Here is a 10,719-nt window from a genome sequence, read left to right as displayed (position 1 = left end):
TTCCAGATGCTCACTCGTAGGGGGTGGGAGGGGGGGAAAGAGTGAGTTTTACACACTTGAAATGGAGAATTGTATTCATTTAAGGAGCAGGAGGTAAAGAGTGAAGAATCCTTCCTCTGGCTGAAGTCTGACAGCCTGGCAGACTCTGAAACAAAAATATCTTTGTTTGCTCCACCATGGCCGTGGTGCCCCAGCTGCCAGGTCCCTCGCTCCCCAGCTGGCCGGCTCCGATAGCGGGAGGAACCACCGTATCCAGGGCACCAGGGGAGAGCTGAACAGATTCACCAAAGCAGGGTGCAGGAACCAAGCCAGAGGGTCCCAGGCAGCTGACATCTGAAGGTCGGGTGACCCTGGAGGTCCTGCAGGGTTTAGATACGCAGCATATCTATAAGGCTGTGGCACTAGTCATCAGGGAAAGCAGCAGCATCAGAAAGCTATCAGATGGTATGGAGGAGGGTGGTTGGAAGGTACAGCTTCTGTTGGAAGCGAGCTAGCAGTGTTAAATGTGCTCTTTGAAGATCAGTTATAATCTGAAACTGTAATGCGTCCCAGCTCCAACCGGCTTTTCCTGGCTGGGGGTGTGAACACCGCCCCCTGCCAGCAAACTGTGTGGGGACAGATGGATGGAGAGGGCAGTGGGTGAAGAAGTCCTGAAGCAGACCATTTCCGATGAGTGCCAATGGGAGCACAGGTGATGCCCACCAGTGGAGTTAAAGGTTAAAGAATGGGACCTCCAGAGGTTCCTTCCACCCTCAGCCATTCTGTGATTCTGCAAACACAGCCCTTAGCTGCTGTTATTCATGGTAGTTGGTCTCCCCCTTCCACAGGGCCAGGCTTCCAAATCCACAGGACACATCTCCTACCTCCTCTAGCTCTTAGGAGCCATGACAAGTGCTTACTATAAATATTTCCTCACCAAAGAGCAACCCCACTTCAATTGCTGGCCATTTCACTATGCTGCTTGCACCAGCCCTGATAAGTTTACCCTGTATTCAGCTGGATAAAATGAGTAAAATTCAATCATGAAATGTTGTCTTGAAAGCATCACAGCTATTGGGACCTTCCAGGGACACTGCAGCAAGCAAACTGAGGCTGACTGTTATGTTGGGCAAGGACTGTGACAAGCAACAGCTCAGGCAGTAAGGCAAGCCTCAGCCACATGACTGGCCCTCAGTAAACACCTGGTAGTACTTGCAAATAAGAGAAAATAAAAGGAGATGATAGTCTGAGTGGAACAATGGAGCAGCTAATAGCCCTCCTAGATTTGAAACTCTGGAAATAAGGAAGACAACTGGTTTAAACTCTGTTTTATTTTGTTCCTGTTAGCAGCAAGTGCCAGCAAAACTAATTAAGAAGACAGTCAGAAAGCAGCTTTACTTGTAACAGTAACTGGTTCTGAATTGCTTGACGATTTTAATAGCTTTCAGCTGACTCAGGCAAAGGGGCTAGCTATGAACTACACCATGGAAATGCTGAAATGAGGTAGAGAGTGTGAAAAAGAGTCAAATGCATCATAAACCTTCTAAATGCAAAAGAAAAAAAAAGTAGTTTTTTTTTTTTTTTCCCCCAGTTTTTCTGAAAAAATCTGGGTGCTCCCAGCAGGTAGGAGGTGACAGAAGCAGCTGGGGTGTTCCCAGCTTTTGGGCTTTCAACCAAGGTGCAAAGGCTGATGAGGAGTGGTGCAGCATCCCAGGCAGCAGGAAGGAAACAGGTGCCACCTGGCATTTTGTGGCAGTCAGCTAATTGTCAGAAAGGGGTATAGAAAATGAGAAGCTCAACGTAGCCTCTAAGCTAGCTTCCCAGGTTCCTCCCTCATCTTTTTTTGCCTTTTGGCAGTCCAAAAGCCAGCCTGGTACAAGTGCTAGCCGACTGCCAGCTGCCACTGAGCAGAAGGGGTAGCCCTTGTTCTTCCCTCACTAGCAGCATTAAAATTTTTCTCTTCTCTCCAGTCATGGATTTTTGCATTGAGCTTATGGAAACTTTTTTTTCTCTTGGAGGCCTCTATCCATCTGCCTCATGTGTTTCTATGGCCAAGAAATTCAGATTACCACAGGCAGGCAGAGAGACTGCGCAGATGCAATTGTCTTAGGGACCTGTGTTACAGAACTGGAATACTGTATTTATGTATACCTGAAAAAAAAAAATATCTGTATTTTTTATTTTTTTTTTACTAGCCTCAAAAGAAAGATTTCTGGGGAGATGACAGATAGAAAATAGTTTTATATGCATCATCAGATGTCTGGCAGGTGCCCTTAAAGAAACAATGTACATATTTCCACAAACTCCATTCACCCTTTGGGAGACACTTCTTCCTCAGGCTGACATTTCAGTTATGCTCATTCCCTGAGGCGTTTTGGAGGAAAACACAGCACCATGTTTGATTGCTTAGGAGGTACTGAACTTTACATAGATGACATTTGGAAACACAGAGAGATCACGCCTGGGAGCTCCATGCTGCTCTGAAAAAGGCAAAGCTGCTGGACTCAATTATATAGAAATGTAAATTTGCTGTTGCAGAAATACCATAACAGGAAGAGAAGTTAGCACTGTCAGGCTGCTCTAACCTCAGCTGCAAAGCGTGCTGGAAGTTTGCAGTAAAGTTACATAAAAGGAAGGGGTGAGAAGAGTTTTTGCAGTGAAAGCCCGTGCAGGGAGTGCCCCATCACTAGCTGCCTAAACCAGCAGTCTGGGTGTGTCACATCTTAATGGACACCAAATGTAAAGGTATTAGGAAGTTCAGGATGTTCCAAAGGTCCTCCAAACATGGAGGGAGATGAGCCTGTCCTGAGGACTATGCACCCTCCAAAGCCCATAGGAGACAACAGCTGACTTGGCCATCTTTGTCCAGCAGATGGACCATAACCCAGGTAGTGTTGGTGCTGGAGCATCCAGCTCCCAGCCCTGCACTTGCTTAAATGAACACTTGGTTTTTGAACTACCCCAGCAGAAGAAGATGGCATGCAAAGCTACAGCCAGATCTCCTGACCAACATGAAAGGTTTTATTTGCATCTAGTGTGCTCCAGCAACCAGCCAAAGCTCTTATCTATTGGCTCTATCAGCTGCATTTACCCGTCAGGCCTAGGAGCAAAAGGGAAGGCACAACTGAGTACTATGGCTGTAAGGGAACCAGAGCCAGATGAGAGCGGCTCAAGTGTAAAGTCAAGATATGACAAGTGTGTGTAAAACATCAGTTTCTCACTTGCACACACGGTCCCTCTCATTTCTGAGTATATCTTGAAATATATCTGCCTCCCTTGGAAAATCTCGACTCCTTTCTTCTTCCCAGCCAGAGAGTGCAAATGGGTTTGTGAACCTTGGTACATCATTTACAGCAGCTGTAAATCTGGAGCAGTGCACACTATCAGATGTGCAGGTCTCATTTATAAAGCAGGATTTATGATTTCACCCCTTAGATCTGCAGATGGGTCTTATTGTGATTTATGCCTGTGTCGTGAAGGACCATATATAAGAATTACCTGATGTTATCGAGGGACCTATTCTTTTTGGCCCTTATCTTTCTTCTGAAAGCAGACTACTTAATCACTGTTAGCTATATACTGAGTGTAGCGTCCCCTGTGATTTACCCATCTCCCTGCTCTCAGTATTATTAGCTTGTGATGTTAGGACTAACCCTATAAAATACTCACAACACATGCTGGATTGCAACTATATATACAAGTTATGAATGGCTCTTTGGTGACTGTGTTGGTAAATATAATTACAATCTTTTTAAAGGAACTATTACATTAATATTAACTGAATGACAGCATCAAACTGAGGTACAAAATAGGCTGTTTGGGTACTCTGGATGAAATATTTAGGCTTCTGGTATTATTGGTGGAGGCTAAACCTCAGTAGCATGAGTTGCAGGGAAAAGTTCCCATTTCTTAGGAAGGTGGAGATCAAATTTCTGAAAGCATTCAGCCATCTAAATGCCACTGAGGCATCAACACTTCAGATGATCTTGCCTGGGGAAGCAGAAGGGCACCTGGTAGAGCTTCACAATATCCTGTGCATCAGGCTAACACATTTTTCACTAGATTCAGGTTCCTAAGAGCTTGTCACAAAACCATTACTTTGCCTGGCATCTCTTTCGGTGCTGATGTGCCCTCAGAAATCAGGTGGATAGCTTGTTTGTTCTTGAAAGGTACTGATCTGTAGGCTCCTGGAGTTGTTTCAGTAACTTACGGTCACTGGAATCACCTTTGAGGACTTGGGTCTAACAGCATAAGGAAAGACAACCTGCGGCTGCTGGTGGGCTGGAGACAACTGCAGCCACTTGCTGGGAGGTGTTGCAGTAACTGATCAGTCCTATGGACTCCTGGCTACACTAACAGCCAGGTGAAGGCCCAAAACATGAAACTCCAGTATTGTGTCCTCTTCTGCAAGTGCATGTAGGCCTGGCAGTCCTTTTCTCCACTTTTAGTCTCTGAGAGATGGGGAATTCCTCCACTCAACAGCTCACACATGCCTGTGTGAGGCACTGTCTCCACAGGGAGAGCTCTTTCAATCCCTTTCAGCCAAAAAGCAATTTAACACTTGGCTTCCTGCTTCTTGCTGATCCCAGCATGAGGGAGCTCTACGAGACGTGGCATTGCTGTGTCCCTTCCAGCAGCTGTGACGGCCGGCTGCCAGAGAAGAGCCCAGCCCTGTTCGTGGCCCTGTCTGTACAAACAGGCCTCCACAGAGACCCGGCCTGGTCTCAAGCACTGCAGGCCTAAACTGACATCTAGTCCCACATTCACCTAGAGGAGATGATCGTTGTAACATCAGCCCTCTTCCCCTTGGCTGTCAGAAGTGCTCCCTGGCGAAAGGCCATGGCAGGCAGCGTACTTTTAAGATACCAAGCCCACAGAAAGCATAGGGCATACGGTGGTGTGGCAGAACCTCTTCCTGACAGGGGGGATGATGTGCCGACTGCCACCCCTTCCCTGCTGCCAGCCCAGAGCAGGGAAGCTTTGCAAAGAAAAAAAAACAAAACACAGCATTACATTGCAGGGAAATTCTGCAGCTTTCTGGCCAGTTGCAGGTAGGGAGGTAAAGGGCTTTCAAGGAACATTTTCCTCTCAGTGTCCCTCAGGACATTTCTGTGAACAATGACATAGCGATTGTGGAGCCTTAATGCAGCGCCCATAAAGCTTTGTGTCTTGAAGGAAAGGAGTTCACCAGGCACACATCACCACTCTTGCCTTGCCTGCTGTGATGATAACTTCTTGTATGGAAAAAAAACAGCAGATTTCTGGAAACAAAATTGGCAATTTGGGTCATCTAAAAAGATTACATATAGTATGTCAGGGCTTGGTGGAGTGGTTTGTTTAAAAGCATTTGGCTTCAGGAAATGACTCTTCTGATTTGAGTCCAGGCTATTTTTCACATCCACATGAAAGCATGGGATGCACCAGGACTTTGATCCCAAGCACTGAGGGCAAGACATCAGGCACTGGGCTTAACTTTCAGTGAACCACGTGTGGATGCAAGCTGGTAGGAGCCCTCTTAGGAGCTTGAGAGTGCCCTGATTTGTCTGCATAGGCACAGCCACTTTGTCTGGGGTATTCTTAGTGCATGCCTGCCAGGCTGAGCCACTATGGGGATTTAGGGAAAGGAATGCTAACTTTCTGGATCCTAAAGAACTGTGGATGCCTGTTACATGCTGAGGATGGGAACAAGAAGTTACAATGATGGTGAACATTTTGGGGAAACAGAGAGGTCCCTTTAGGTTTCACACATCCTGAGAGCCTGCCAAAAGCTAAAGCAAGGCTTTTCAGCATCATAGTATTGGATTTAGACACCTTTATCCTGCACTAGGTTTTTAAGTCCTTAAGTAGGTCTTGTTCATACTATTGTAACTCCAAGAATTTTCTTATTCTACATCCAGATTTCACTGAATGTTCTACGTGCTTTCAGCTTGACAGCTGAAAGTACCCCAATTTAGATCTTTAAATGTTAATATATATTTTTCATCAAAGTATGTAGAAAACTTAAAAAAGGTATACGTTCTTACCAAAATTTTAGTTTCCAGCAGATCTTGTTACATCCATTTTAAAAGGTAGACAGAAGTGGTGTTTTTTTGCTTTGTTTTTTAAGAAGCATTGAAATTAATTTCTTCTTCAGGTTCCTATAATTCAAACAGCTATTTAAAGAATACAAAGACCCATCCCCAATGCTTTCTATTACATCTTCCCATTTTCTCTCATGCAGAAATTTGAGAACAAACCTCTCAGCCCCAGAGGAGCATCCAAGATTGCACAAGTGTGTGAAAATGAGAGCTGTGAGGCTCAGTGTTTTGTAGCTTTCTAAGTGAAACATTTACAGCCTTAGCTAATCACATTACATTTGCTTAATTAATGGGAAGAGCCTATGTTCTCAAGCTGACAGGCTTTGATAGATGAGTACAGCTGCCCTGGCTTCCAGCAGCATGTGTAAGTGCTTAATGTAAGTGGGGTGGGGGCTACAGGGGATGCAAAACAGTGAAATAAATGTCTTATATGTGTAATAAATGTTCTATATGTGAACTGAGCTCCTATTTGTGCTTTCTCTGCACCTGAGTCGGAAAGGTAGCTCCAAGCCACCTTGGATTTTATTGTGCCTGCAGCTGAACAGGGCCATGGCCCATCATTGCTGGTCCATCGCTGTGCCTCGGGTTACCAGCCCATGGGGTGCTCTCACCCGCTTAACATTGCTTACTGTAACAAAGAGTTAGGTGTAAAATGAGAGATGCAGGAAAGGGAGAGCAGCAGTGGTTTCCTAGGCAGAGAAAGAGAAAACCTTCATCAAAAATCACATTTCACAGAGCTTCTTCTGTACCTAGATCAGAAAATCAGTCTTGTCTCTTGAATAATCTGCTCCATTCCTGTCCAAACAATTTCTCATGTGCTTGTGTTACAGCGCATGAGCCTGAAACACATGATAGAAGCAGCTGCCAGGCCAACTGGTCTGATGATAATGGAGCCAGCCGTACATACTTTCATACATCTCATACCCCACCACATCCGACTCTTACTCACCCTGCTACCAACTGCTTAGTGTCTGTTTTCTCCAGGAAATGGACTTTATCATTGCAATTTGCAAGAAAGCTTCCAGATTCCAGCTGTGGAAGCCCCAAACCCCCTGCCCGCCCCACCGTGCTCCTCGAGGCGGTCAGTGGTGAGGCCGGGTCAATTAGGAATTCAAACCAGGTAGAAAGGCGATGTACAGTAGCAATGAGAGCCAGTGGCATGATTGATGATGCTTATACAAAGCCGCTGGCTTGAAAAGCAGCATCTGGGTAGATTCCAGAAGCTGTGTCTAATTTCAAAAGGATCTTCTTAAGAAACCACAGGGTTAGCAACGCATGCTACAGAAAGTAACTTCCACAGATTATTCCATCCCCGAAATATCAACCAATTACTAACAGCAAAGCGTGAGAGAACTAATAAGAGCTTTTACTCATCCCGGTTCTCCCGCATGTTTTCTGAGATAGGGGATAGGGACAAGATAGATTTTTTTGTTTGTTTGTTTTCTTCTGTGAACTTCCCAACAGTCAGAGTTGCGTTGGTTCTAAGTACATTTTTACCCTTAGATTGCTACATGTATTAACAATAATGTATTAAAATTATGAAAAACTGAGAAGCTATTAACCACAGTAGAAAAGCAAACATTGAGTTTCCCACTGACTCAAATGGATCTGTGCAGTACATTGAGAATATATTCATACATGTGTATCAGGCTCTGATTTTTACTGAAATTTGCCTGCTCATGCTCTGTGTGTCCGTGCACTTGTGCACAGATCCTACATAGTTAAACCAAAACCTGCCATTCCCTGTCTGTCCTTCCTCACCACTCAATGGCCCTTCAGTGCTGTCTTGGCACATCCCCTTCTGCCAGCAAAGACAGGAAAGGAAGAGAAATACTGCGGAAAGACGCTGACCCAGATCTACCCTGGCTGCCAGCAAGCCCAGAAGCAACAGGAGACAGGCATGGGGCTGGCAGCAAGGAATCGTGCCGGGCTGCCAGCTCTGAGCTCACGGACAGCTGAGTATCGGCCAGCCTGGGCTGCTGGGCACCCGGAGCCCTGTGTGAGGGGACACTGGTCAGCCTCACGGGCATATACCCAACAGGAACTGCTTCCCCTGGGTTGTATGGCAGAACTGCTGCTCCTGGCCTCACACCAGCTCCTGCCAGCAGTGTGAACCATGATTTCCCTTTGTCCAGGTGTCTGAATAATCCTGGGGTCAGGGTGGCACCTGCTGCTCTCAGCCCGCTTCCTGGGCTGTGGTGCAACTGGTGCGTGGCTCAGGGCGTGGGGCAGCCACCGAAGTCCCACTTCTTTGAAAGCTATTGCACCTTTGGTGACTACGATATCATTGCCTTTAAAGCTGGGGGTACCTTTAGCACCAGCAGATCAGCAGAGCTCTTCAAGCAGGTTTGCATTGCACAGGGTGCTGGCCCTGATTTCATTTCACAAATACCTCGCAGCGAGCCACAGTCAGATGGGTACATGGCTAATCACTGATGCTTCAGTTAAGGCATTGCTACATGTGGCAATTCATTAAAAAGCCCCAGGGAACAAGAATGAGGGTTTTATTTTAAAAGCTATAATCTCTAGGACACACACAATGTTCTCTGGCAGCCCAAATTTGTCACAGCCGGCTGCTATAAAGCGCCATTCTCCACTGCAAGCCATCCTCAGTGCATTGTCATTATAATCGACAACAGATTTTTTCAAGTGACACTAGAGAAGGATTGGAGGATGACAGCACATGACTGAGTAAAATTATAGTTAGGGAAACATAGGAAGAGCCGACTCTTCACAGAGAGCTTGTGGCTGTCAGGCAGGGTTTTCTTTCTTGTGTCAGAGATGGGATTAAGCCAAAAGGCTCATGGATTTATTGCCATTTGTGCTTTGCTCCTTTATAACAAGAAGAAAACCATCCCCTATTGTGAACGCACCGGCTGCAGCTCTGCCTTCGTGTGCTGCAGGCTACGGGTCTGCGGCTGGGAGCTGCCTGCACCAGGGTCCTGACTGAGCCCCGTGGGGCTGAGATGGAAGGCCAGTGATGGAGGAGCAAAGGCTAAAAGGATGAGGGGCAGAAAAGAAGAAAAATGTGAAAGGAAACATGATCTGGGCACACATTCGTGCAGTGCTGGTTTACTCGTGTGCTGCAAAGTACAAGCACTCTGCTCGGCAGTATCCTGCACCAGCACTGCAAAGTAATTTTATCCGTAATGCATGCATTTGGTGAGCACTTGGAATTATATTGTAATGGCTTACCATAAGTCTCTTCAGCATAAGTGAGAGTACATTTAACTGCAATGATTTTATGAGGTCAGGTGGACGGCAGGCCCTCTGCAAGGCAAGCAGCTCACTGTACTGGCTTAGCAGACATCACTCACACTAGTTCTTAGACATTTGTATGGCAAAAATGCAGAAAACACTTATTAATCAGATATCTCTGCACGCCACCACTGCATGTCACTGTCACTGTTGGCTGGCCTTTTATTGCTGACCCCAGTGAACACAAAATCCTCAACTGAGCAGGGCAGAGCCAGCAGAAGGACAATTCCCAAAGCACAAGCGCAGTGGGGCTGGGAGTGCAGGTGAAAAGAAATAACGCACCTGCGTGAACTGGCATGTGATCAGTTTACCTGCATAAACATTGTTCTGCCTTGTAGAGGTGTTACCAAGGCAGGGAGGAACAAATTACATAGCAGAATTGAATGTTTTCAAGTGAGGTCATCTCCTAATTGAAATTGTGCTGTGAATTAAGGCGTCATTGCAGGGCTGCATGCCTTTTGTATGAATAAAGAAGCAGATCACAGCTTTTCTGCCGAAACAATTCCCGAGTTGAGGATCATCAGCAAAGCTGGCACTCCGTGGCATGTACCTCCTTTCCCAGAAGCACACTCCCGTCCTGCTGCTGGAAGCATTGCAGCCGCTTTTCCCTCACAGTTTCTAACTGAATAAGATATGATTTATATTCTGGCTTTTTTGATGAAAAATCAACAGTTGTCTGCATTTCCCTCATTTCCTTCATTTCCCTCCCCTTTCCACTGGCTTGAGAAGCAAGAAGCAGGGAAATAAAGCAAGAGCAGAGCGCAGCCTGCCAGCACCTCTGGGTGGACGTGTGGTTCAGCAGTGGCTGAGGGCTCTCATGAAACCAGCAGTAAAAGCATCTTTGCTGTCGAGGAGCACAAGGCTCACAGGGACACGAGGCTTTAATGACACCATTATCTTGCAGGCAATTAGGATGTGCTGGCACAGTCCCGCCTTGCTGCAGCCATGCAGCATACACTGAAGCGTACGGACATTATATGGAGCTTTTAATCTTATAAACCACAGGCACGGATAAAAATGTACTAATGCAGGCATAAGCAGAATTCACAGGCATGTTTTCTCTTTTAAAAGCATATGCCAGGAACAGAGGGCTCCCTTCTGCCTGCTCTCTCCCCCCATGCCCGAGCTATGCAGAGCTTACTCTCCTAACACGCTTGCAGAAACGGGTTTGAGCCTGCCAGCTGTGCCTTTGTTGTGCATCGTGGATTATATTTTAATGACACAGACTAAGCCTCGTCCATGCAAATGAAAGCACGTTTAACTGTTTGTACGGCAGAGGGTCAGACCGCTGGCTCGCCGAGAATGGCCAGGAAGAGCTCAAAAGCCGCCTGTTACGCCTGGAAAGCCGTCCTGTCTCGGCCAGGGCCCTGCTGCTGCTGTGGGGTGCTGCCTGCACAGGGCCCCA

The 10,719-nt window shown here is 46.5% G+C and overlaps 1 long non-coding RNA gene across 1 annotated transcript; it reads right to left on the bottom strand.

Annotated features, from left to right (window-relative positions):
- Positions 1-4,041: 4,041 nt before the first annotated feature.
- Positions 4,042-6,209, bottom strand: LOC137858950 (uncharacterized). Its single transcript, XR_011098092.1, has 2 exons — positions 6,003-6,209; positions 4,042-5,240 (listed from the first exon to the last, which is right to left on the bottom strand). It is a non-coding gene; the product is annotated as an uncharacterized lncRNA (long non-coding RNA).
- Positions 6,210-10,719: the final 4,510 nt, after the last annotated feature.

The sequence above is a fragment of the Anas acuta genome, chromosome 6 (assembly GCF_963932015.1).
Source record: "Anas acuta chromosome 6, bAnaAcu1.1, whole genome shotgun sequence".
Lineage (NCBI taxonomy): Eukaryota > Metazoa > Chordata > Aves > Anseriformes > Anatidae > Anas > Anas acuta.
Note: the sequence above shows the minus strand (reverse complement) of the source record. Positions and strands in the feature narration are given on the sequence as shown.